The following is a 22,637-nucleotide window of genomic DNA, read 5'->3' as shown; positions in this document are numbered from 1 at the left end:
GCCCTGAAGGCCACGTTTGTACTTTCTTCTCTGGGCCGAGGAGCTGGTGATGGGGGCAAGGATGGTAACAACGGCCATCAGAACTCACTCTCTCCCTGAACTTTCAGAGAACCACTTTTCATATGTTATATGTTTCAGATTATATTTGAAAACTGAAGCTTGGCTGAATATATAAATAGAAGTCTAGGGAGCTTTTGTCTTTTTCTGTCTTCTTAGTGTGGTCAGGTCTTCTCAGTGATCTTATGAACAATAAATAGTTTAAGTTTTTTCTTTTTCTAAGAGTCAGTCTGAGGTGTAGATGAACTTCTTATGTGGCTAAAGCTTGTATATCATTGTAATAAGAGACTGTCATTAAAAACTTTCTAGAAACAAGTTCTTACTGTATACTTGCTGAGGAAAGTAAATTAATCATACATGCCAGCTATTTAATATTGTAATTGGGTGTATTTATAGATGCATCATCGATGTGACACCAACAATTATTGGCAATGGATACATCATTAATGATCATTTATACTCTGAGGATCTTGCTTCAGTCTTATTAATGCTTTATTGTGGAAAGGTGGCAAATTCATTAGACCGTATGTATATGCATGTGTGTATATACAATACATGTATTTTTAGGCTAAGATAAATGTTTCTACATTTTCTTTCTTAGCTGTTTTCACACCATAAAATGATGCTCTTTTAGAGCTTTAGAGAGAATAAAGGATGCCATGGGGGAAGAAGTGCATTGTAAGAAGGGAGATGGGGGTCATGTGAGGGAAAGGGGCAGAGGGACAGTGAGAAGGAGAGATCAGCGGAGCTGTGTGTGAGAGACCTGAGTGTGACCTGAGGGGCGTTTGAGGCCCTTGCCTCACCAGTTACCTCTGATCGCTTCTTCGGTATCACTACACAAAGTTCAAAATTAAGTAGAAACCAAGGTCAGACAGGACTAGCAGGAGGCTGTTTTCTTTCCATTACAGTAAGATCTTCTTTCTTCATTCAGCCCTTTATTGCTTTGTTTCATCTTTCCACTGCTTGAAGCTGTTGCTGTGTTATCTGTGGAGTAGAAACAGTATCTCTGATTTTAGAACTAGAACCCTGGTCATATACGAATGAGCACAAAGGTGGTGCTATCCATGCTTTCAAGGGCAATTCATCTATTAGGCTAACACCCATGGACTCATCTTTCCAAAGAAGAAAAGGAAAAAAAAAAAACACATTCTATACCATTCTGTAACTTCAGGGTTATTTCACTAACTAGATAAAGCCCTTTAAAATTAGACTTTAAATAAATCTTATTTCATTCCTATTAATTTGAAGAAAAAGCACTGGTTTCTACAGAACTTCTTTCTCCAATAGATTATTTGTGTGCAAAATTTAGAAGAACATATTAAGTTATTTAGGAGCGTACTTGGTGGGGGATGGGCAGTGTAGCTTCTATTTTGTTATGCTGTTTAGTTTTAATGCCAAATTGTTTTATGAAAATCACATTGTCATGAATCACTCATGCAGAATCTATTTGGTTGTAGGCCATGTAGGTTTACATTAATATTATTTTCATTATTGAATAAATCAGGATATTTTCAGAGGTTTAATAGTCTGTTTTAAGGAAGCTTTTTTCCCAAACATGTCTCAAAGAGCTCATAGGACTGTTTTATTCATGTGTGATAAATTTATCTATGTTGGTTTGCATGGATATAGCAATGATGTGCATGGGGAAATGAGGAGATGTGTTAAAGCAGCCATCTCTGTTAAGCATGGTAATAAATGTTTTCTTAGATATTTTCCCCCTTAGTTAACATAGATTCTTAACGAAAAACTCAGTGGATAGTCATTACCTTAAATTCTGGGTATGATAATTTCCTGCCATTTTTTTCTCCAAAATCTGTCTGACTGTTAAATTCTCTTCTTCCCAAATTATTCTTATAGAGAGAATCTTCTTGAATATATAAAGGCAAATATAAGATGTCTTTTCTTTGAAGCATAAGGGTAAAGCAGCCCAAATAAGGAATCTGTAAGAATAGAAAATGAATCTTTAAAATTATCTAGGAACAGGAGATAGATCAAATGTTTCCAATTTATCCTGGAATTTGGCATATGGCCTATTTAGAATAAAAGATAATTGGGGTCAAACCCAATGGCCTTGGGGATTCTTTTGACCACCCACCTCACCACATGATGTGTGTGTGTGAGGGGATAGATGTAATTATATATCTTCTGATCTTACTGGAACTACTACTGGCTATGAAGGCAAGAAGAAGTCCCATAGTGATTTGAGGCTGATTAACTTTAGCCCATTTGCTCACATGTTTTGCCCTTGAACCAGCCTCAGTGGTTCTGTTCATCTATATTTAGCTCTGAGAATCGTTGGCTTTGTCATTTTCTAGATACAGGGCTTTTTTTTTTCCTGAGCTTTGGGGGAATTTATTGAGAGCAGCTTTCTTGTACCAAGACGATGCTGAGCTTTTCCCCATCACTGGCAAGTGTCAAAGCAGGTGGCCTCTTGATTGCCACTAGTATGGGGTGTGAAGATTTCAAGTGAATTAGTTTTGAATAAAGAATCTGAAAGAACAGATCTGATATGATCACAAAGTATCTCATGATTTTGTAAGCTAGTTGCTTTTCCTTTATATTTCAAAGTTTATTGATTCCATGCCTAATAATGAACTTACACGCAGTGTGATTTTTATCAAATGTGGATAAAGATGAAACTCAATGGGAAAATTTACCTGATGTCATTCTTTTCTCCTGTGTACATTTTTATTCATTTAACAAGTATGAAATGAATGTCTGCAAGTGAGATGGAAAAATAGGTGGCATGCATGCTGTACTTTCTCCTCTTGAGCTCAGAGCAGACATCACTAATCAATCATCTGCAGTCTTGCTTGGTGTAGTCTAGTCATGAATTCACAATCTTTCTCTGTGTACTTCTCCCTAGACAGACACTGCCACTAAAGTGGAAATGGGAAATAAGACATTTGTTATTCCTACTTTATTTACTCAGCTCCATTCTAGGCATTGCAGGGAAACATAAGTGTGAGACCTAAATCTTTAAAGAGCTTATAGTCTATTTAAAGAAAAACAAAAACAAATAAAACAATTAGAGAGCAGCATAAGGCTTTAAATTTCAATTTAAAATGAATTGTAATTAGAAGAGGGAAATATTTCAATCATCTGTCATATATTTAATCAACACAGCAATAATGTTTCATTTATTCTGATCCAGTCATTTGAAATTTTATCTGTTCATTTCTTCAATTTATCAATAATTCATGACCTTTGAATAGCTCTTGAAGAACATCTCTGTGTCCTTGAACACAATTTCCTAGATATTTTGAAGACGATTTTGTTTCCTTTGTTCCTCTGTGTTAGCTTCATTTCAGGATTAACTTGGCTAAAGATCAGAAGATAGACAGCCTAGTCAAAAGTTACAATGTATTAATAAATTTCAAGGGCTTCCAATGTTTATGTTCAGAGATGTCTGTGAAGAGCTAATGAAAATCTGAACTTAAAATAAAATATCCTTAAATTGGATTAATTTGGAACTTATGATAATCTGGTCAGGGCATGGGTAGATGGTGACCAGTCTGTTAAGTATTTGAAAGGACTTAGAAAATGTTAATGCTGCAAATAAAGTTATAAGACAAAGTCCTTAGTGATGTTAGAGTATTGTTTTTAACAACTTTAGAAGCATCTGCTTTAGTTTTTACAGTATAAGTGCATGTAATCAGATGTTTGCCTTTTGAATTCTATTTTGATACAGTAATTATAAAGCCTACTAAATTATGACCTTTTCTAGGCATTGTTTCTTGACCTCGTTCAAATTCCATTGTGTACTTAGAATTAATCATAACATTTCATTAAAGAATTTATAATTCAGAAATTAGGCAAATGTATTGACTTCCCCTTATGTAGTATGAGACACTATCTTGATGCTGGTGGTCTTCTTTACCTTATTTCATTCAAAAAAAATTATTTCCCCAATCATATTTTAAACTCCAAAAAGAGGCATTGGATCTTAAAGGTCCTGGAAACCAGATGGCTTAAAATTAGATGTCTAGATGGCATTAGGGTCCTAGCTCCACCTCCTTCAGGAGTGAGGGAGGCAGTAGAAAAACTAAGAACTTTGATGTCCATCAGACCCAAGGCCAGGTCTCAGGTTGGCCTTGCTCTCTAGGTGTGTAGATGCAGGAACTAAACTCATTTCTTCATTTATGAAATGAGGATAATTCCTGTCATCAAGGGGCTAGTCAGTCATGATTTATTATAATAATTTTTGTAGAGAATTTGGCATAGGACCTGTATATTAGATAATATACTTTTGGTTATAAGAAAAGTAAACCGATTGCAGCTAACTTCACATAAAACCAACTTATTACAGTTTCTCTGTCTCTGTCTCTCTGTTTCTCTCAAATCTGAAGTTATTGCTACGTCTTGGGCAGAGGACATATCAGGGCAGTGTTGGGGTTCTCAGCAGTAGGATTGCATGATTATTTTCTACAGGGGTTTATGTTAATAAAGCTCAGGTTTAGCCAGCCTCTGTTTACATTTCAGAGGGAGAGAATCCCATGAGCTCATCTAGGTCAGATATAGATCAATCAGCTATGGCTGGGAAGTGTGGAAACACTGATGACATAGCTCCTGGGGCCCCACTCTGTGTAAAGTGTGCCTCCCTCAGAGGGGGAGTCAGGCAGCGAACCATTTACTGTGTTCCACCACATAGCTCCTGATGCTCCTGCTCTTGCTCGTGCATATGTATTCACACAAGCCCACCCTACTTTCTCCTATTTTCAGATATAAACTGCTATTTGGTTAGAATTAAACTGATTAATCTAACTTCCCTCTGAAATCTTCCATGGAGTCCAAGCAGAACCTAACTGCTCAAAGGAAAGGAAAACTGGTGGGCCAGCCAGAATCATAGATTAAATTTGAGTCTTAGAACTGATTTTCTGGACCTTCCCATTCAGTTAGTAATCTAGAGTCTGGCCTCTGTAGTGGTACAGTGGAGATTTCTGAATTCCTTTATCTACCTTTAGTCTATCAACAGTGTGGCCACCTCTGAGTGATAGACTTTCTTCTGTAACATAGAGCAAAAGCCCAAGAGAGTTGGAGGATTTAACTCAACTCCACCCTTTCAGGCCACAGGTATTGTGAGGAGACAGACACTTTTAAGGGAAGCTTGGAATGGAACACAAGTTGCCCAATTTCTCTCTCAGACCGAAGTTCAGAATAAAGGAGACCATCATTTCAGTTGATGGGAATTTGAGGGTAGAGTGGATTTTATCATGTTCATATCTGGGAGTCTAGGAAGAAGTGGCCCTAAGCAGTGGTTCTCAAAGTGTGGTCCCAGGATTACCAGTAATCAGTATCACCTGGGAACTTGGTGGAAATGAAGATTATCATGCCCAACTCTAGACCTACTGAATCTGAAACTCTGTGATGAGGCACGGCAGTCTGTGTTTTAACAACCCCTACAGATGTTCTGATGATTGCCTAAGTCTGAGAACTACAACCCCTCTCCTCCTTCCCTGCCCCATCTCTGCTGCCCCTATTTAGGGAAGAGGAGGCTGGAACCAGAGACAAGTTTGTTCCCCAAAGGCCCTTGAGATTCTGCATGTAAAAGATAATTGTGGTCTTCTGACTCTTTACCGCTAGCATCACGGTACACAGAGGTGCCGTATGGAGGCTCCTCAGGTTTCAACTGTATTCCTCTTACATCCTGTGGGGAAGTAGCAACCATATTTTCCCCATGCTATGAGAAATACTCTAGCAAAACAAAGATCTGTGCCCCCCCTTACCCACAACTCTTGAAACGGCATATGGAAGAATTGCCTTCTAATGCAGTGAAATCATTATTTGTCCCTAGGAAGAAAAATTCCTCTTTTGGGCACTAAAGTCTTCAATCAATAGAGTTTAAAATCTTGGCCATGAAGCAGTTACTTTGCAAATGAATCATTAGGTATGTTGACGAGAAACACCAGCTCCACCTACCCAGACAGCTCCCCAGATTTCTTATATTCTGACCATTAAAGAAATGGCAATATATTTGAGCTGTAGGCCTACAGTATACATTGCATCCCTCAAGACAGTATCCCAGAATCATCACTATAGCTGAGTCATAAGGTCAGTGTCATCTTTCTAAAAAGTCATCTACCTCTGGATGACACTGAAAGTAAGAGGACTATAAATGTCATAGGGATGAGCCCATTACCACACTATGTAAGAAGTCAAAGCAGTGTGTAAGGGATTCAGTAAATCCATGTGCAGAAATGATGGTGGTTTATCAGCCACGCAGCCTACAGCATTCTGTTATAGCAGCCTAAGACAGTAAATAACAAGCAGTGAACCGAGGGGTACAAGTTGGGGACACCAGGGATGACTGTGGAGGAATTCCTCAACCACAAGGCTTCTTATAAGTAAATGGGGGGTTAAGAGGTCAGTATTATCAGGTGTGGCATTCTCTGGCTTGGGGACCTGGTACCAGACATCAGCAAGAATGTAGAACTGAACTCTACTTTGAATAGCATGAACCTAGAAAACCAAAATTATTTGTCCAAGGTTACACAAGTGACTACTGTCAGATTGAGAGCTAGTATTCCTCTCAAACTAGCCATTCATTAGGACATATTCAGCACAGGGAAATATAACCATTATTTTGTAATGGTTTTAAGGGGATATAATCTATAAAAATATTGAATCACTATGCTGTACACCTAAAACTGACATAATATTATAAATCAAGTATGTTTCAATTTTAAAAAAAATAGGCAGCTGGTTTTCACTGATGACCAACATGTTCACAAAAGTCATTCCAAGGAGCAACACAAAAGCAGTGATATCAGCATATAGCAAAATGAAATTCTTTCTGGGATAATTAATTACAGAAATTGTAGTCACACAATGGCTCAAACTTCAGTGATCCCAAAATCTAATTTTCATAATCTCATCAGCAATATCACTTTACATTTCCAGTGACCAGTTTAATAGTAAGGAAAGATAGTCAACTATAAAATTACAAGATTTCATTGTTTTTACAAAAAGCAGTAGAAAGCAGTTCCTGGCATGTTACAAAATATCATAATTAAAATATGTCTACTTATTACAATAGCAGGATAGTGATGCCATAGCCTAGTTCTTTATTTCCTTTAGTAACAGTCATTTGTAAAATTCAATAACTTCCAGAAGTTACCTGTTATTAGTACATAATGGAATACCATATATGATTAATGACAAAAGAGAAAATGGGGCAATGACTATATATTTTACTGAAAGACAAAAATTAAAGTTTTCATTTGGGAAAAAACAATTCAGAAATGAATCAATATTTTGCTAGCACTCAGTTGAAGTTTTGGAGACAATTACTGAAGTTCTACTTATGAGTAAATTACAGTTATATTCAACATCGAAATGTTGGTTGAATCTGTCTCTATTATTGAAAATATCAATATGAAATTCAAACATCAAAATTCAAAAACCTTCTCACTTGTTTTAATAGTAGTAGCTTCATTTGAGCAGAGAACATGTAATCCAACCTCGACAAACTGTGTACCAAGAAACTATGATGAATTTGCAGATTATTTTTCCCAACTATGGACAATATCGAGCACTAGATTTTTTTTTTTTAAAGATCACTTGATTTTGGAATTGAATTTGGAATCAGCTTTCCTGGGTTCTTCAGGGTGGTGAAAGAGTTAATGGCACCTTACTGTTTTTCATTGTCTCCTGATGGGAGTGTCTTCCAACAACTAATTGCTCCTATTTTGCCTTCTCCAAGCCACCTAATTTTTATCCATGTCCTTAATTGCTTCAGCCATTGCCACCATATGTGTCAGCCCACAAGTAACAATCTCAGTATCATTTGCTGCAAGATGATCCTCGTTCCAGGTGGTTTCATAGCAAGATGAACAAAGGTGAATGAGAAAGTAATTTATTTTTTAAAAACCAGAATGCCAGTTTACTAATGGACAGTTAGAATTGTAACTGTCACACAGACTAAAATATGCATCAGTAAGAGTTGGGCTGATAGGAATATTCTGGTCTGTGTGACAGTCATGAATTTTATTGTAGCTTACACATTTGTTAGCATGTAGGCTGGTGTATAAAGAAAGCCAACTTTCATCCAAAGAGTGAGTAAAGGAAAATTTTCTATTTGAACATTAGTAGTACCAGGCTGATAAAACCTGGGGCCATAGCCATTTCCAAATGGGGTGAGCCTATTATAATTTTAGAATAGAGTCCTATTGTGCACCTGAAAGTTAAGAGATTGTTATTTAATCACATTATGTCAAAAATAATCCAAATTTTACATGTAGGGGACTATAGCAATAATATTTTGGCATATCTAATTATTTTTTCAAGGATGTAGTTCCTGAAACATAGGATCATTAAAGATTAAAATTAATACCTTGAATCTTGGAAAAGAATAGTCAGCCAACATAGTGTGCAAAGCACTGAATAATCTCAATTCAAGTCATATTTGATGATACATCTCAGAATAAAGAATTTATATTTCACTTATGTGTTGAAAGCAGATATTAGCACTTTGGCATGACAATTGTAGTGCATCCATTTTTGTTTTATTATTTTAATTAACTCAGCAAATTCTTATTTATTTTATAACAAAATCCAGTCTAAACAAATAGTATTTATTAAAATTAACCCAGTATTTACATTAACATTTTATTGTGTACCTGAAAGACCACATGCAAACATATATTAGTAATTTGAATCCATTTGTGAAAATGACTTATATGTTTGACTATATCTAAATAGCCAGCATTTTATCTATGATATTGGTAATGTCTTATTTTCCTAGGTGTTGTGCAACATTCATAAGTGCTGAGAAGTTTGAGGTTACATTTTGAACATGGATGTAATTTTTTGGGAAGCTGATAGAAAGTATTATTGCCCTCCTGTAAAAAACACACACAGACACAGATAAATACACGTAGTTTTTCTGACCATTTTTAAAGACACAGAGAAAGAGTTGATGAGTAAACAAGATGGTAAAATGATTTTGAGTGATACCATGTCCTTTAAAACAAATCACATAAGTTGTGTTAACAAGCAGGAAGTTAGTCCAGTTGACCCTTAAACAACACGGGGGAGGTTAAAGGGGCTGACCCTCTGCATGGTGGAAAATCTGCATATAACTTTTATCGCCCCTCCTTACCTGTGATTCCACATCTGCAGATTAAACCGACCAGCAGATCCTATAGTACTATGATATTTACTACTGAAAAAAATCCATGTATTAGGGGACCTGTGCAGTTTAAATCTGTGTTGTTCAGGGGTCAACTGTGTATTGAAAAAGCAGTGCAACTGACTTCAGATCATCTGTCTTAATTCATCCATTTGTTCATGCCTCCACTCATCTACCAACATACCCTTTCAGGGTCTGTTCAGAGAAAATGAAAATTGGTCCTTTCTGTTGACAAGTGCACAGTCAAGACAGGAAGATTATTTAATCCTTTAAGCAGTGAATATTACTTTAGGTCATTGGTCTTAGCTTGTTCTTATATTATTGTGTAGTGTGATCCTTCCCCCTTTCAACTTAGGTTTCTATTCACTATAGCTCTAATTTTTTGTTTTAATGCTTTGCCTTCCTTCGCTGCATTCATCACTTCTCACTGAATTTCTCTGGATACATTTTCTGATAGGTAATCTGCCCTCTTCTTGGTTTTACTCTTTGATGCTTGTTAATTGTTCTCTTCTGGACCTCATGGCCATCCATTGCTTGGTTACCCACCCTCTCCTAAACTTTCTGCCTCTGATGGGTCTGGCTTCTGTTTTACTGGAAGGTAAACCATGAACCAGAAGGATAGGGACCTGGGTCCAGATAAAGATGGTGACCATGGTTGCAATAACCATCACCATAGGCTGATGTTTCCCTTAGGGGAAGGGCTTTCAGAAGTCATAGTTTTAAAAGATGAGTGGATTAGTTAGTCCCTGCCAAAAACTGTCAAAATGCAGAAAGAGAGGGAGAGGGGTTTGGAGGAGATTGAGAATACTTTGGCAGTTTTCCAGAATGTAACTTTAGGATAAAAATGCTTATAAATTTTCTAAATTTAGTTTTCCTGTATACGATGAGATGTAACATTTTCCTCAGTAAAACTTAAGGCATTCCAGTAGTCTCTGGGACTTTGGAGTTGGTTTTGTTTGGATGGAGCAATGTACTGAGACCAGCCTTAAAGAGAGAAAAGGAGTCTGGTTGTATTCAGGATGACTGTACTGTGGTGCCATCCTGGTCAACTTCGACTTACTCCCTGATGCTGTTCCTGACATGATAAATCATAGTTGCTATTAATAGTTCAAGGAATGACACATTTTTTTCTTGAACATTGGGATCCTTCAGGGTAAATGTTGCTAAACTTCTGATCATGATGTTTAGCAGGGACTTGAAACTGGTGCACATCACAATTATCTACACACCTTTAACAAGATACAGCCTCTAGACAGGGCCACAGACCAGACCCACACAGTCAGCTTCTGCCAGAGGGACCTGCATGTGTGCATTTTCAATAAGTTTCTTAAGTATTTCTGAAGTTCAGGATGGTTTGAAAGCTTTCATGCCTTCCTTTGTCATGACCTCAGGGGCAAGGAATTCTGACCATGTGCTCTGCTTTTGAAAGTAGGAAAAGTGGATGTGGAACTTAGAAGCCTGGATGTATAAGGTGTTGAGGTCATTTTGCTGAGGGTGCAATAGAAAAGGAAAGAAAAGGAAAGCCTAGGAGGAAGTGCTGAAGAGTGCACTTAGTGGAGGACCTTGGAGGAGGAGTTTTGTTGGGGAAGAAGACAAAGGCAGACCGTCAAAGATGTCAAGAGCTCTGTCTTACTTCAGGAGGGTGGAATTATTTATCAGGGCTGATGCTCCAGGACAGTGAGAATGCCGCAAAGGCAGGTGGACTTGGTGATCCAGAGGTTTTCAGGGATGTTCAAGGGAGAAAATAGTGTTGGAGGTAGAAATCAGGTCGCAAAAGTTGAAGGCTAGTCCTATCAATCCTGACTGTGCCTCATAATCACTTGTGAAGAATTAAAACCAAAAGAATTTCCGATTTCTAGCCCAGATGTGCTAAACTGGGATTTCCAGAAGAGAGGCCTGAACATTTGTTATCCGGATTTTCAGAAAGCTACACAGGGCATTTGGTACAGAAGCTGAGCCCAGGGGCTGGGGAGGAAGTGGAACATAAGGAGGGCGGCAGGAATATAGACCACTCTCTGAAAACAGAGGCAGGGAGGAAGAAAAAGCAGATTGCAGAGAATGAGAGGTAGGTAGAGCAGGTGGAAGGAAACTTCTGTGCTTTTGTATTTTCTCTGGAAGGAAATGAACATGTTTGAAGGGAAAGAATGGTTGAGACCAAGAGGTTACAACAGCAACTAAGAAAGAGTAGTTGAAGTAAAGTCCTTGAGAAAATTGCATTAAAACCTACCTTGGTGTAAGGGGAAGGTTAGGTCAACAATCAGCTCTCATTTCATTGTTAAAATAGCTGAAGGTCACCCTGAAGAGCCACAAAAGTAATTGGTTCTTATCTGTGGCTACTGAGGGTTCACCTGTTTGAATGTTGCTTTTCAGTGTAAACCCTTCAACCCACTTCCCAGCTTTGACAATGATGGGCCAATGTCAGGCTTGAACAAGCTAGAATGGACCTGTGGGGGTGATCCTGAAGAAGTTCAGGAAGGCCTGAGAAAGGTGGCTGAATGCTAGGTGTTTCCATAGGTTTATGGAAATGGTAATTAGGCAGAGTTTAAGCTTCTGTAGACTTTCAGGTATATTAACCTGTAACTTGTCTATTAACAAGTTATAAATCTTCTGTATTTCTCCACAAAGATAGCCATTGATTCCGAACAATGATTTTTTCATCACATTTGAGTGCTGAGCAGCACTTATTTCTGCTCTCAAAGAAAGTTACCTTTTGCTCTAAGATGATTGATTTTTTATTTTAGGGGACTTCCTTTCTCCTGCCTTAAACTGTAGGAAATGTGGGGGCGATGGGTATTCAGCACGTATTGCAAGTAAATCATTAGAACTCTTGCAAACACACCTTATAGCTGTCAGCCAGCTTATTCTCAGTGAATGGCTCTTTGGCAAAATGTGTTTAAGCTGGTGACAATGAATACAAAACACGGGGTCGAATTTTAACACATGTCATGCCCAGGCAATAGCTTAGTTCACCCAGCTACTACTTATTTTCCTTTTCTAGGTGCAGCAAACAAAATTTCAAAGAAAATAACCTAACTATTAAATTGTTTTCAATAAAGTCTAGGGCAATGTGGCTGCTGCTTGTCATTGTGTTTATCTATTCCCTTACTTGTTGTGGGGGACAGTCATGCCTACCTCCCCTTTTATTGTATCATGCCCTCTGTTTAGGGATTAAGAAATGCAGGTGAGCTTATTTAAGCTAATGATTTCAGAGTTAGACCTAAGCAGTAAATTTTGTTAGATTCTCTTTTTCATTCAGCTGTTGCATTTTGTAAGATAAAGTTAAAATCCACTGGGCCCTTGAAAAATATGTCAAAGGGATGCATAATCTACTTGTTAACTTTACAGTCTTTTTGAAGCAAGGGCCCAGGATCAAGAACTCACAGAATTTCTCCTGGGTGTTTATATTGCCTGGTGAGAAAGAGGTGAGACTTGTTCCTGGGGCCTCTTGGAGGAGGATTTTCTGTCTAAACTCTAGCAGATGCATATGTTCTATAGTAATGCCACGTGGACCATTTGTGGTTATTTTAGGTGTTACTCTAGTAAGAAATTACTGTTCCCCCAAATTTTGAAGACTTTATTGCTAAATTCTAAATAATTTTTACAAGAACATTTATTTATTCTGCCAGCAAATGGAGTACCTTCTGCTGTGTGCTAGGCACTGAGAGTGGTGTTGAAGTCACAGAAATGGATAAAATGGATCCTGACTGCAAGAAAATCACAATGTGATAGAGCAAGCTGGCTTGTCTGTTACTAATGGTTAGTACTTTAGAAATATTTTAATATTATGCATATTTGAATGAAAACCTGTACTTTCCATGCTGGTGTGACCATTTAAGAGTGGATTGCTAATCCCCAAGAATCAATTAGGAAGCCTGAAATAGTCTTTGAAAGGAAATGCCTTCACCTGCGAAGCAATTGAAAGCCCCACCTCCCCCTCGCCCAAACCAGAGGGCAACCAGGAGGTGCAAGAACGTCAGTCCTCCTTAAGAAGTTACCTCGCCTTACTTGACCATCACTTCAGTTCTCTCCCTGTGATAAGTCACTTCAGTTTAAATGGAAGAGGATTTCTGTTGTCAAAAGCCCATGGTAGGATGAGTTCCTTCGGTGAAAACCCAAGCCCCACCAATATTGAAAGTGAAAAGGAAATATACTAAGAGGAGAAATCTATCCAAAGATTGATTTTGTTTCCTTCAACAGCCAAAGTGGGTTTTGAAGATCAATAAGTCCTTTGCAGTGCTGCCAAAAGCCAGCAAATGTGCCAAGTCATAAGCTGTCCGAGGAGTAACTACAGGAAGGCTGCCGGGTCTGAGGCAGCTGCTTCACCGTCTGGCTGCCACTGGCCTCGCCAAGGCATGGAGCCGGAGCTGGAGCCGTAAATCTTCACCTTGTCGCCACCGCGGGGTGACTTAGGCTTACGGGCAGCACGTGGATGTGAGTAATTCAGATCTGGGGAGCCTCTCTGACCTGGTGATTGAGTTCACACACTCATGTAAGAACCTAAATATGAGGAAAAGCAAGTCCCATTCTTCCTTTTAATCTCATTTCCCCAGGAAGAGATGGGCCCCAAACTGTGCCATCCTTTCCAGAAATGCTGGAGCTGGTGTGATGGCTTTTCGGGGTTTTGGAGCATGTACGAGGGGTCCCGGCTAACTGGCAGAGATGTCAAATCCATGGGAGTGATTTGAAGCTTATTTTGCAAGTAGCTCAATATGGGCTTCTATGAAGCAAATGCCATTATTAAAATAAGTTTTCCATGGGTGTTCAGGTGGGGAGGAGAGAAACAAGTGGCTCTCCTGAAAAGACAGTCAACTGTTTCAGTTGTCAGAATGTTCTCTCAAGAAACCAGGATTATTTGCTGGATTTTGATAGAAATCTTAGGAAAGTAGTGGATAACTTATGTTGAAGTAACTGAAACAAATTTTAAAATCGGTTAAGTAACTTCTATGAACAACCACAAAGAACTATTTTGCAACCAAAAAGGTTGTGTGATGCATGAGTGAAGTGTCTCTGAAACGACATCACTAGATGTGCAGTCGCTGTTCTCGGTTGCATCGCTGCTGGACTAAGGGGAAGTGGTGCAGAATGTGGCAGAACGTGACTTGGGCCCATCTCTCAGCTCTGTTAAATGAACCTTATGGATTGGCACATCAGTGAAATAGATGGGGTCTCCGATTTGCATGATAAAGAATTTGTTTCACTTGCTATGTATTTATTTATTTATTCATTCATTTATACAGTACCTAATTAACTCACCCAGCAAGGGGCTGGGTGAATAAGTCACCATGAAAAATATCGCAGTCTACAACCTTAAGGCACGTAGCACCGAGTTAGTGGGAGAGAGACCTGCAGGTGCCGTTAATGAGGAAGCCAAGCAGAACAAAACTGAAAGCTTACATTTTGTCAGAAGTTATTTACTGAAAGTGAGGTGGAAATGGTTGGCCATTTAAGCAGTGCTGGAAAGATTTGGAAAGGCTAGCAGGTAGCACTAATTTGCCTTGATGAAGCTGAACCATCCTCAAAAGTTGCCCTGTGGCAGATAATGAGGACCAGGAACACATAAGAAAGTCCTGCGGGCTGGAGGCCACTGAGGGTGGTTGTCTCAAAACAGGACACTTCTGTCTTCTTAAGAGATGATAACTCAGGAAGCATGGAGTGGGAAATAATTTCCAGCCTTGCCAAAGGCACATAAGAGGGAAAGGTTAACAGGCAAAAAGTCACTAGTAATGAGTCAACATCATGGGGATCGGGGTGAGAACACAATCTTGCAGTGCACCACTGAGGCAGTGGGGTGTAGCAGAATTACTGCGGCTTTTTGTAACTCTGTTTAACCTTTAGAGGAGCTGATGAAATGTTTCCAAAGTGACTGTTATCCCATTTGATATTTCCACAAGCAATGTATGAGGGATCAAATTTTACCTCATTCTCGTCAACCCTTTTTAATTCTAGCCATTCCAGTGGGTAGGGAGTGGTGTTTTATTGTGCTTTCGATTTGCATTTCCATTACGGCTACTGATGTTGAGCATCTTTTCGTGTTGTTGTTAGCCATTTGTATGTTTTCTTTGAAGAAATGTCTGGATACTCTACCTGGCTTGTCTTTTACTATTGAGCTGTTAGGTGTTCTTTAAGTGGTCTAGGACAGTTGCACATCAGGTAAATGCTTTGCAAATATTTCCTCCCATTCTCAGGTGTTTTTTTTTTTCATTTTCGTGCTTTCCTTTGAAGCACAGATTTAAAATTTTTGATTAGATCCACTTTATTTTTTTTATTATTTGTTTTTGCTTTTGTATCTAAGAAATCCTTGTCTAAACCAAGGTCATGTAAATACTCCTATAGTATGACTTTTGAAATAGGAACTCTTGGATATGGATAGCTGAAATGTGATACATCCAAACAGTGGAATATTAATCTTAAACATAAAGGAATAAAGTACTAATACATGCTACAAACTGGTTGAACTTGGAAAACAGTATTTTAAGGGCAAGTAGCCAGCCACAAAACAGCAAGTGTTATACAAGTCTATTTACATGAAAGGTCCAGCACAGGCAAATCTATAGAGACAGAAAGTAGGTTAGTGGTTGCCTATGGTTGCAAGGTTGGGGATGGGAGGGTGGGGGATGGAAAGGATTGTGGGGAAAAAAGGAGTAATTGCTAATGGAGACAGATTTTTTTTTTGTTTTTGGTGAAGATCTAAAATTTACTGATGGTTGCATAAGTTTGAATATACGAATATACTAAAGGACATGAATTTTATACCTTAAGGGGGGTAAATTGTATGGTATGTGAATTAGCTCAGTCAAATTGTTATGTGTATTCTTAAAAAAAAAAAGATTCTGTGAGCAAGACCTCTGCCAAGTCTTTCATATTAATTATATTGTTTAATGATTACAGCAGCCCTGTTAGGGGGGATTATTATTACCATTTTACAGATGAAAAAACTGAGGCTTAGAGAGGTTAAGTAACTTGTCCCAGGTCATATCCTTTGTAAATAACAGATTAAGGCAGGCAATGTGTTTGCAAAGCCCAAAGCTAACCACGGACCTCTTCTAGCTAAGGAGACTTTTTATTTCAGCTCAGCTGACCTCTGTGGGTCATTTTTTCCATCGTTGGTCATACTTTTTGTATCAGTATAGGGAAAGAAAAATGGAGGCTAAAAGCTATCTAAATAATGTGAGTAGCCTTATAAATTTGTACCTACTAAAGAAGAAGCAGAATGATGGATGCCAGCTACTTAAGATGACAGCTCAACTCTCCATGTGTTTTTTTCTGCATAGACACATTCTTCAAGAGAATTTATGTCTATGAACATTTTTTAAAAAGACTGTTGGAGAGAATGGCTTGTTTATAACACTGATTTGTGCTGCAATGAATTAAGGCAGGGGCATAAGGCTCTATTTTGCTCTTTTAAAACTCTTTTGCCATCTTGTTCTCAGCGTCCCCTCAACATAGTTTTCAGGCTGTGAAATTCTGTACATCTTTGTGAAGCCCAAGACTTGACCTTTGAGAGGGAGAAGTCTTAATTTATTATGCTGACACAACACAGCATAACTCTTATTTTGCTTGGAGATCTCATTCAATGTCATCACCAACATGTGCAACAAGAGATATGTCATGTTTATCGCTAGAATATTCCTTTTATTTCCAGTTACAGTTTTCCCATAAAATTTCTACTGAAAATAATCTCCATGCAGTCATTGAATATTATTGCTTGGAACAGAAATGCTAAAACAATTTGCTTATTTAGGATCCTGAGTATTTCCCAACATTTTGAAGCATCTCAATCCTCCACAAAATATCTTTCCAGCCAGAGCAGTAGTAATATAAGTCTGTGGCTTTTCTTGTCGTGTATTTTATGGGACTATTACCTCTCACGTGTATTTTGTATTCCTCCCACGTGTATTGGAGAACAACGGGGAAATAATTCTATTTGGACTCTTCTAGATATTTTATAGCTATGATTGACATTCTCTCAAGAATTGTTCATTAAAAAATAAAATTTCCCAATGAGATTCTTGGATGGTGAAAGGCAGAGTCTGCACATCATACTGAAATACATCTTCAAAGTTAGACCTTGTTTTCTCCCTATCTTTTTCTATATGTACAAGTTCCCTCTTGACCTGGGTAAGCAAGCTGGGAGGGTGACCTTGCCCCAGGAGGCCAAGGGCAAGAGAAGCAGGGTCCCTGGAGAACCCTGAAGGTCAAGTCCTGGGAACAAAATTCAAAGGGTTGATGAGGGGGGAAGGTTGCATTGGAAGAAGCTGAAAACAAAGGTCAGAGAGGAAGAGCCTGGCAGAACTAGCAGGACACGGGCAGAGGAAGCAGTGATTTGGGTGATTTCCATAAATGGAGGCGAATGTGTAAAACTTGGTACTTGTGATCTGATGCAGTGAAATGACTGTGGTTTTGGAGTTGGATCTGAGTTCAAATCTTGCTTAGTAAACTAGCTCCAAGAAGTGATATTCCCCTCTGCACCTGACCTTATCTGTTTGATGAGCGTCTTCATCATCACATCAACATCATTACAACAGCTGTCACTTTTCAAATACCCGTTATATGCTAGTTATATGCTACATAGAAAATTGTGTTTAACCACTCATACAATCCAATGAGGTATTTCTTTTTTATCCTCACTTTGCAGATGGGGGAAATCAAAGCTCAGGGAAATTTTAATTTGCTCAAGGTCCTTTCCAACAGCTGGAAAGTAATAGAACCAGGATTTTAACCCAAGTCTGTTGGACTCTGTAGTCCACTGGACCACTGGCTCAGAATGATCTGGAATACATGTTACCAGAGGCTCCAAGACTCCCCCATGAAACTTCTGTGCTTGCATGTCTGTGGTGGGTCCCAGAAGTGTGCATTTGAACTCAGCTCTCAGGTGACTCTTATGCTCTACATAAAAGTACTTGCTCCTCAAGGTGGGGTCTGTGGTCTAGGGGCAGCAGCCTCAGCACCCACTGGGAGCTTGTTAAAAATGTAAATTCTCAGCCCCTACCCCAGTCCTGCTGAATTAGAGTCTGCATTAGAGCTAACCAGGTCCCAAGGTGATTCATGTGCCCTTAAGTTTTAGGGAGACCTGTTCTACAGCGCTGTTGTGAGGATGAGAGTTACCAAATGTAAAGTATCTACCATACCAAAAGTACCCTTTGTTACCATTCCCTTTTTGATCAAGTAGAAAACGGTGTTCTGGGAGAGCCCACAAGCATAGAGTTAAGGGTAAACACCTGTTCTGCTCTCCCCTTCCTCTGGGATCTATGTCAAGTGCTGTTTTGGGATTTCCCAGTGTATGCCACACCCCCTTCCTTTCCTGAAGGCAGGTTGTGATGTCCTTCCTCCACCAGCACTGGAGTCAGAAGATATGGCTTTGACTCTTGGCTTGGCTAATTATTGTCTGTGTCTTTGGGAAAATTAATTAGCATTTTAATGGCCCTCAGGTTTATCAATTATAGAGAGAAAATGATGATGAAAGTAATAAATTTTATCACACTAAAACTGAGTTAGTCCTCTCTGCCTATAGCATTCTTGGGGGTATCAATTGGAGAAGTAAGCAAGAAACAGAAAAGTCTTAGAATGTCTTTTCTAAATTTTTAACACTTCAGTCCTTTGAATACACTTATTTAAAACAAAGGCCATAAAGAAGGACATTTTATAATGATTAAAGGAGTGATACAAGATGAGGATATTACACTCATTAATATCTATGCATCCAATATAGGAGCACCTAAGTACATAAAACAATTACTAACACAGATAAAGGGGGACATTGATGGGAATACAATCATAGCTGGAGATTTTAACACCACATTAACATCACTAGACAGATCTTCCAGACAGAAAAGAAATAATGCAACAGAGAAGTAATACAATAGGAAAATTAGATTTGGTGAATATTTTCAGAGCATTATACATTCTTTTCAAGTGCACATGGAACATTTTCCAGGACTGATCATGTACTTGGGCACAAAAGAAACCTCAGAAATTTTAAGAAGATAGAAAAAATCTCAAGCATCTTTACTGACCACAATGCCATGAAACTACAAGTCAACAACAGAGAAACAAAGGAGAACAAAAGGAAAGCATGGAGATTAAACAATATGTTATTAAGAAACCAATGGGTCAATGAAGAAATCAAAGCTGAAATTAAAAAACACCTTGAGACAAATGCAAATGAAAGCACAACCACAAAATTTATGGGACACAGCAAAGGCAGTGCTAAGAGGGAAGTTTATAGTGATACAGGCCTTTCTCAAAAAAGAAGAACAATCTCAAACAATTTAACCCACCAGCTGAATGAACTAGAAAAAGAAGAGCAAAACAACCACAAAAGGCAGCAGAAGGAAGGAAATTATAAAGATCAGGGAGGAAATAAATAAAATACAGATTAAAAAGACCATAGAAAAAATAAATTAAACCAAAAGCTGTTTTTTTTGAAAAAGTAAATAAAATTGACAAACCTCTGGCCAAACTCACAAAGAAGAAAAAGGAGGGAGCACAAATAAGCAAAATAAGAAAGGATAATGGAGAAATTACAACAAATAAAATAGAAATACAGAAAATCATACAAGAATATTATGAAAAACTATATGGAACCAAACTAGACAACGTAGAGGAGACAGACAAGTTTCTGGAAACATACTGTCCACCAAGACTGAATCAAGAAGAAACTGGCCACTTGAACAAACTGATCACTAGAGATGAAATAGAAATAGCAATAAAAAACCTCCCCACAAATAAAAGTCCTGGACCAGATGGCTTCACTGGGGAATTCTACAAAATGTACAAAGAAGAACTCATACCAGTCCTTCTCAAACTCTTCCAGAAGATTGAAAAGGAGGGAATACTCCCAAACTCATTCTATGAAGCTACCATCACCCTGATACCAAAACCAGGCAAAGACATTACCAAAAAGAATTATAGGCCAATATCACTGATGAACATAGACGCCAAAATCCTCACCAAAATATTAGCAAATAGAATCCAACAACACATAAAAAAGATTATACATCATGATCAGGTGGGGTTCATCCCAGGACACAAGGGTGGTTCAACATATGCAAATCAATCAATGTAATACGTCACATCAACAAGAGAAAGGACAAAAAACACATGATCATATCAATAGATGCAGAAAAAGCACTTGATAAAATTCAACACCCATTTATGATAAAAACTCTTGACAAAGTGGGTATAGAGGGGACGTATCTCAATATCATAAAAGCTATATATGACAAGCCTACAGCCAAAATAGCACTCAACGGTGAAAAACTCAGAAGCTTCCCACTAAAATCTGGGACAAGACAAGGATGCCCACTATCATCACTGCTATTCAACATAGTCCTGGAAGTCCTAGCCACAGCAATCAGGCAATAGAGAGAAATAAAAGGGATCCAAATTGGAAAAGAAGAGGTGAAAGTGTCACCATATGCCAATGACATGTTACTATATCTAGAAAGCCCTAAAAGGTCCACACAAAAACTACTAGAGCTGATTGAAGAATTCAGCAAGGTAGCACATTACAAGATTAACGTTCAAAAATCAGTGGCATTTCTTTACACTAACAATGAATCAACAGAAGAAGAAAGTAAAGAAACAATCCCCTTTAAAATAGCACCCAAAGTAATAAAATACCTAGGAATAAATCTAACCAAGGAGGTGAAAGAATTATACACGCAAAACTATAAACCACTGATGAGAGAAATTAAAGAAGACTTTTAAAAAATGAAAAGATATCCCATGCTCTTGGATTGGAAGAATCAATATTGTTAAAATGGTCACACTGCCCACGGCAATCTACTGATTTAATGCAATCCCTATCAAATTACCCAGGCTATATTTTACAAAACTAAAACAAATCATAATGAAATTTATATGGAACCATCAAAGACCTAGAATTGCCAAAACATTAGTGAAGAAAAAGAAAGAGCCTGGGGGAATAACTCTCCCAGACTTCAGGAAATACTACAGACCTACAGTCATCAGGACAGCATGGTGTTGGTACAAAAACAGACATATAGACCAATGGAACAAAATAGAGAGCCCAGAAATGAACGCACAAATTTTTACTCAACTAATCTTCGACAAAGGAGGCAAGAATATACAATGGAAAAAAGACAGTCTCTTCAGCAAATGGTGTTGGGAAAACTGGACAGCAGCATGTAAAGCAATGAAGCTAGAACACTCCCTTACACCATACACAAAAAATAAACTCAAAATGGATCAAAGACTTAAACACAAGACAAGATACAATAAACCTCCTAGAGGAAATTATAGGCAAAACATTATCTGACATACATCTCAAAAATGTTCTCCTAGAATAGTCTACTCAAACAATAGAAATAAAAGCAAGAATAAACAAATGGGATGTAATGAAACTTAACAAGCTTCTGTACAGCAAAGGAAACCATAAATAAAACAAAAAGACAACCTACGGAATGGGAAAAAAAATTTTTGCAAATGAAACTGACAAAGGCTTGATCTCCATAATATATAAGCAGCTCATACAACTTAATAAGAAACAACCAAACAACCCAATCCAAAAATGGGCAAAAGACCTAAACAAGCAATTCTCCAAGGAAGGCATACCAATGATCAATAGGCACATGAAAAAATGCTCAGTATCACTAATTATCAGAGAAATGCAAATCAAAACTACAATGAGGTATCACCTCACACCAGTCAGAATGGCCGTCATTCAAAAATCCACAAATGACAAATGCTGGAGAGGCTGTGGAGAAAGGGGAACCCTCCTACACTGCTAGTGGGAATGCAGTTTGGTGCAGCCACTATGGAAAACAGTATGGAGATTCCACAAAAGAGTAGGAATAGACTTACTGTATGACCCAGGAATCCCGCTCCTGGGCTTATATCCAGAGGGAACCCTACTTCAGGATGACACCTGCACCCCAATGTTCACAGGAGTACTATTTACAACAGCCAAGACATGGAAACAGCCTAAATGTCCATCAATGGATGACTGGATAAAGAAATGGTATATTTATACAATGGAATATTATTCAGCCATAAAAACTGACAACGTAATGCCATTTGCAGCATCCTGGATGTTCCTGGAGAATGTCATTCTTAGTGAAGTAAGCCAGAAAGAGAAAGAAAAATATCGTATGAGATTGTTCATATGTGGAATCTAAAAACAAAAACAAAAACAAACAAAGCATAAATACAAAACAGAAATAGACTCATAGACAGAATACAAACTTGTGTTTGCCATGGGGGCGAAGGGTGGGAAGGGATAGATGGGATTTCAGAATTGTAGAATAGATAAACAAGATTATACTGTATAGCACAGTGAAATATACACAAGATCTTATGGTAGCTCACAGAAAAAATGTGACAATGAATATATATATGTTCATGTATAACTGAAAAATTATGTTCTACATTGCAATTTGACACATTTTTAGATGATTACAAATCAATAAAAAATTTTTAAAAAAGAAAA

The 22,637-nt window shown here is 38.1% G+C and overlaps 1 long non-coding RNA gene across 1 annotated transcript in view; it reads right to left on the bottom strand.

Annotated features, from left to right (window-relative positions):
* Positions 1-445: 445 nt before the first annotated feature.
* Positions 446-22,637, bottom strand: part of LOC116278554 (uncharacterized) — a 61,664-nt gene continuing 39,472 nt past the window's right edge. The window contains exon 5 of the long non-coding RNA XR_012067876.1: positions 446-1,041. This is a non-coding gene — a long non-coding RNA (uncharacterized lncRNA). The remainder of the gene's footprint in view (positions 1,042-22,637) is intronic.

The sequence above is a fragment of the Vicugna pacos genome, unplaced genomic scaffold, assembly GCF_048564905.1.
Source record: "Vicugna pacos unplaced genomic scaffold, VicPac4 scaffold_5, whole genome shotgun sequence".
Lineage (NCBI taxonomy): Eukaryota > Metazoa > Chordata > Mammalia > Artiodactyla > Camelidae > Vicugna > Vicugna pacos.
This window is presented reverse-complemented; position numbering and strand designations above follow the sequence as displayed.